Source organism: Lathyrus oleraceus, chromosome 6 (assembly GCF_024323335.1).
Source record: "Lathyrus oleraceus cultivar Zhongwan6 chromosome 6, CAAS_Psat_ZW6_1.0, whole genome shotgun sequence".
In the NCBI taxonomy this organism is placed as follows: Eukaryota; Viridiplantae; Streptophyta; class Magnoliopsida; order Fabales; family Fabaceae; genus Lathyrus; species Lathyrus oleraceus.
Genome location: NC_066584.1, coordinates 406946906 through 406952845, shown reverse-complemented (window position 1 = coordinate 406952845; position 5940 = coordinate 406946906). Strand labels below are relative to the sequence as shown.

General features: G+C 34.8%; 1 non-coding gene across 1 annotated transcript; it reads right to left on the bottom strand.

Moving 5' to 3' along the window:
- Window positions 1–5481: 5481 nt before the first annotated feature.
- LOC127099295 (small nucleolar RNA R71) lies at window positions 5482–5588 on the bottom strand. Its single transcript, XR_007793817.1, has one exon. It is a non-coding gene; the product is annotated as a small nucleolar RNA R71 (small nucleolar RNA).
- Between the last annotated feature and the right edge of the window lie 352 nt (window positions 5589–5940).

Genomic DNA, 5940 nt, shown 5'->3' with positions numbered 1-5940 from the left:
TTTTTGGGGGTTTTATCGACTATTTTCCCTCTCCTCTCCCATAGATGAAATCCAATAAAATTCGATGGTGACTCTTCTGTTTTTCCTTTTCTCTTCGAGTAGAGGCATTCTTCTCCTCGATCTGTCTGATTTCCTCGCTCCCGAAATCCCGATAGCGACAGCTCGTTGAACAGTATTGGGAAGAATACTCGTTTTACAATGGTGAAAGAATAAGATGAAACACGTTTTACAATTGCAGCAGAAGAAGATGAATGTAGGTAGTTCTATAGGTTGGGATAAAGAAGATGAAGTTAACGAAGATGAAGTTGATTGGAAAAGAAGATGAAATTAATGAAATACCAGACAATTGTTTTATTAATTTTGATATTTAAAAAATAAAAATATTGAGGATTTAATTACAATATTAAACTAATATGAGATTTCATATAAATTTGGATGCATGATAAAATCCTACGTGGCAATTGAAGGGTTTAGAGCATAATTTTGATTGGTCAGAATAATGACTTTTTCAAAAAATTGACTTTTACCATAAAATTTTCCTTTTCAATTTTTCTTCTTACTAATGGGAAGAATTGGTCTTTCAATTTCTATGTTCTAGTCAAACAGTAAAAAAAGATCATTTTCTATTCATATATTTAAATATTAAAATCCTCTTACATTCCTCACGCTAGCAGGGTAATTCTTAGAACTATATACCTCTCCTCTCCAGTGCCATTTCTATCTCTTTTGAGCATATTATATATGATATGTTGATTGGTTAAAGATATGAAGAGGCATATAAGTATTTCATCATATTCATACAAAAGCAGCCTTCACTACATCATTAGCAATTTTACTACCACTGCATCCTAAAACCATTGAAATTGACTTCAACATCTTCCACACCCCTTTACTATTCTCATTCCTCTCGCTCTTCACAACCTCTTCCCCATTCCCGGCCGCCACTGGAAACATCGCCGTGGGCTCCCTCCTGCTCAGTCTATTTCGAATATCACTAAGTTGCATCTCCTTGGAAGACAACCTCGAACTCGACGACATCCCAAACAAAAACAAAAACCATCGAGATTTTGTCGCACACCTCACCAAAGAAACCTTTCCCCCCATTGATGTGTAATCACAAGCAAAACTCTTAACCTTCAACCTACCAATATCATCCTCATCAATATTGCATTTCTTGGACTTTGAACTTGAAGTGATCGGTTTTGCTCTTGGAACCACAACTTTTGGATGATCTTTGAAGGGAATGAGCTTGCCACAGAAGATTATGTTGTCATGAGTTGTTGAAGTCGTGAATTCTTCGCTGAAAAACTCAAACAAATTATCATCATCATCGTCGTCATGGTGATCCTTGTTGTAATTGGATATTGAGTTTTTTCCATCTTCTTTGGAGAAATCACCCCTTTGAGGTGAAATCCTAGAATTTGGAAGGTCGCGAAGGGATAGAGTTTCTTCATCATCATCATGATAATCATATTGATCTTGTAGCAGATTATTACTTTCTTCATTCCCTAAGTATAACTCTTTAGCCATTATTGATACAAACAAAAAAGAATTTCCTATGAAATGTCTTATTGATCAAGTTTTTTCTCCAATATATATAAGAGATTAAAAAGTTTAGATTAATTAATTGATGTCGATGCCTTCTAGATGAATAAGAAAAATAATAAACAAGGTACTCAAATATAACATTCATCTAGAAGAGCAGGCGCCAAATCCACAAAATGATGTCATAAGTGATTCTAGATGGAAATTGTACTTTTCTTTTTCTTTTTTGATTAATGGAGAGGCTTTATAGGTTGTTTACACATGTCTAAGCATAGTTTTGTGTTTGGATTTTAGCCTTTATAGTCAAAACCAATGTCCCACCAGCTACTAGATAATGAACAGTTTGGCAAGGTTGACATATTTGTGGAGCCGGCATGTTAAGCAAATATGCATGTAGTCTTGTTTCTTTTTGCTCTACATTACTACATTGACTTGTTTTTTGTTATTTTGTGCTAACAAGTGAGGACACAATACTTGATTTGTAGTCTTTTGACTTGATGTGCAAGATTGTGTAGATTATTATATTTGTTTATATATTGGTTTGAATTAGCAAACTTTAAACTTAAGCAAAAACATGTTAGAAAGAGTCTAGAAATGATTCCATAAATTATTTTGAGAGTGCTGTTTTGCTTTTCTAGTGTATTAGGTTTCAATATTAATTTGATTAGGGTAATTTTTTTTTAGCCTATGTGATTTTGTTAGTTCCATTTTGATTCATTTAAATATATGTTATTTTGTTTTTGATTTTTTTTATATAATTTATTTATATTGAAATTGATCTTTATAATAGGTTGAATATATGATTTTTATTTTTATATATATTAAAAGAATGAATTTTAATATTATATTCATGTTACATAGACTACTTTTAATATAAAAAAATTTTAAGTTAAAAATGAAGAAACAATATTAAAAAAATATGTAGATTTAAAAGGATTAAATACAAAAATAAATAAAAGAACTATAAATAAGTAGTATATTTAATATGTTGATGATATGACTCTAGTGGAGAACCAACGGTTGATAACCTTCCGACTGTTAAGGCTATTTTTCGTAGTTTTGGGCTTGCATTAAGTTCAAAAGTGATTCTGCACACACCCTCCTAAATTGCATGATTGATTCTGCATATAACTCCTTCGTGGAAGAAGAATTTATAACACCGTTATAGGCATCCATTATTCTGCCATTACCATATCATCTTTGACCATTTTCTCATCTTCGCATTTGATTTGTTTGGTCCGTACTGTAGGATTAAGTTTGTCTCTCATATTTTTTATTATATGATACCTACAAAGTAATGCATATGATATAGAAAACTCCTTTACAGTCGAATTCATCAATGTGGTATCACAATCAGTTATAATGACCTTTGACGTATTTTCTTGGTTCTTCAACATAGTCTTGCACACTTCCAAATCCCGTGTAACGTTGTCATCTTTTTCGCTTTCCAAAAATGCAAAACTCACTGAAAAAATTGTATCCTTCTAAGTAACACAAACAGTTTCCATAAGTGGAAGTCTATACTTATTTGATTTATATGTTGAATCAATTATAAGCACAGCGGGGAATGTGTTGAACAACTTGATGGAATCAGGATGAGTCCAAAATATATCTTGAACTGTGATTCCATCCTCACACACTATGTATATAGTAATCATCATCTAGAAGCTTCAACAGATGTTTCATTTCATCTCTTGGACCTCTTATCGCCTTATTGTTTACGACATGAATATTGTATATTTGATTGATATTTGAGACATTTTAAGGTCTTTTTCGTTTCAACGTTTCAAGTATGTTTTTGGGCAGCACCATATTCAATGTCAAGTTAGAAACTAGTATCTTCTTCTCAGAATTAAGGTGACATACAATGGGATGGTCGAATAACTTATGACATAAGTGATAATGCAAAAATGTATCGTATATTTGACTCTACTTGCATTGCTTTTTACTTATTTTCCATAGCATTATGCCGTATTTTATGTTTATTTCAGGTATGTATCAAATAAGAAGTGTATGTGCGAGCAAAAAGGAAAGGAAAAGGAAAGAAAATGAAGAAACCACCAAGTATGGCGCCCACCACCAAGTGTGGCGCCCACCACCAAGCAAAGGTGTGGCTCCTGCCACCAAGCAAAGGTGTGGCGCCAACCACCTAAAAGATGTGGCACCCGCCACAAAGCCATGTCCTCCTTATTTCTCTCCACGCTCTGTCTTTCTCGTTGAACCAACCGCCTTAAATGCACGCCAACTATGAGATTTTCAAGGCAATTTTCAAGGCAAGAATTGGAGTATAAATAGGGTTTCGGTCTTCAGTAGGAGGATCCTCTATTTTTAGCCAGAATTTTGTTCTTAGAATTTTAAGTAGATATTTACTTGTAAAAGTGATAGATCTTCCACATCGGGGGACTATTTCAATTCTAGTTTTAGGAACTGATTTTGATTGTAATTATGTACCTGATTTGTCAAGCGTGTCGGCATTTTCTGAATTCAAGTATCAGCATTAATTCCAGTTCGGTCTATTTTCCAGGTTCCATTTTAGTTGTTATTTTTAATTGCTTATGTTTCGTCTTATGTTTAATCATCGTAATAGCATGTTTATGTTCAAACCCATGTCTGGCTAAACCATTTGATATCGGTATGTAAAGACCGTCATAATAACGGGATTCGTTAATAATTGGCATTGATCTTTATAAACTATTTTTCTGGTTATAGTTTCTTATTCTAAAATTAAAATTGTTTTCGTACGAGAGTATAAAACAAACAAGGTTACGATCAATAAAATGAGAGTTTAAGATTTTAACCGGATAGCAGAAACTAGGCATTGATTCTAAACACAGCGAGATCACTTTAGATTTTATTAGAATTTATTGATTTCCAAAAATTACTTTTAATTCAAATGAGACAGCGAGAGAGAAGCATTCTGGTTTAAGAGTATAGTCAGAGTCAATAACACGAGAGTGTGAGTTAAAGTCTTTTAAATCAATAATTTCTACTGAAGAGTATTTTGACATTTAAGATTACGCCAACTATTTATCGAATCCCCGAAGTTTGATGAATTACATATCGATATCGCGCTATTAAATATTTCTATTAAAGTTCAGCTTTCGTTAATATTTATTTATCATTGTCCATTAAACCCAAGAGAAATCATCAGTCTTAGATTTACGTAGTAACATTAGATAATGGTAAGTTCGATTTTTAGTCCTTTGGGTTCGATAATCTTTAAAACTACGCGATACGATTGTGCACTTGCAGTCACGAATCCTATAGACATACTAAGTCGCGATCAAGTTTTTGGCGCCGCTATCGGGGACTAATTAAGTCAATATCGTAACTCCAGTGTTGCGCAGTATAGACTAAGGCAAACAAAATTATTTCCCTTTTAAATTTGTCGATTGTATGCCAAGTACTCGCTCTCAAGGCAAGGAATTAAAGCTACCGATCGATGAACCAGAGTGTTATCTAAGATTAGAACGCCGAATACAAGAATACCATATTAAGTAAAATCTTCCCGATCCTAATATCCCTATTCCCGAACCAGTTGTAGAACCAAAGATGACTGAAGGACCATAGAATCGTCCTCTCAAGTACTATGCCATCCCTTCGCAGGATGAACCACATAATAGCATCGCTGCCCCTGCCATCGAGGCGAATAATTTCGAGTTAAAACCTTTGTTGTTGTCAGTCGTACAACACAACCAATTTTCTGGTAGTCCCGCAGAGGACCCGAACCTACATTTGTTAGTGTTTTTGCAATACGCAGACACAGTGAAAGCAAATGGTGTCAACCCCGAAGCAATAAGACTACGCCTTTTCTCTTTCTCATTAAGAGATAGAGCTAGAGCTTGACTCTAGTCTCTACCATCCAACTTTGTCACTACATGGAATGAGTTGAAGAAAGTTTTCTTAGCACGATATTTCCCACCTAGTAAGACGGCTATGCTAAGAGCCCAAATAAACGGGTTTAAACAAAAAGACAACAAATCTCTTTTCAAAGCATGGGAGAGATACAAGGACATGACGAGGCTTTGTCCACATCACGGTCTAGAAGAGTGGTTGATCATCCATACCTTTTACAATGATCTCTTTTACAACATAAGATTGACAATAGACGCTTCCGCGGGTGGTGCACTGATGGATAAACCCTACAATGAGGCTTATTAACTTATCAAAAGTATGGCCCATAATCATTATCAGTGGGGAAGTGAAAGAACCTCCGTAGAGAAACCTCCAACGAAAGGCGGTATGTACGAAATAAGCAGTCTTGACCATGTCAATGCTAAGGTAGATGCTCTCACTCAAAAGATAGAAAACTTGACCATAACACCCGCCGCCGCGTGGCTGTCGTAGCTCTGAACTGCGAGTTATGCGGAGTTCCTGGGCATGCTCCCCCTGAAT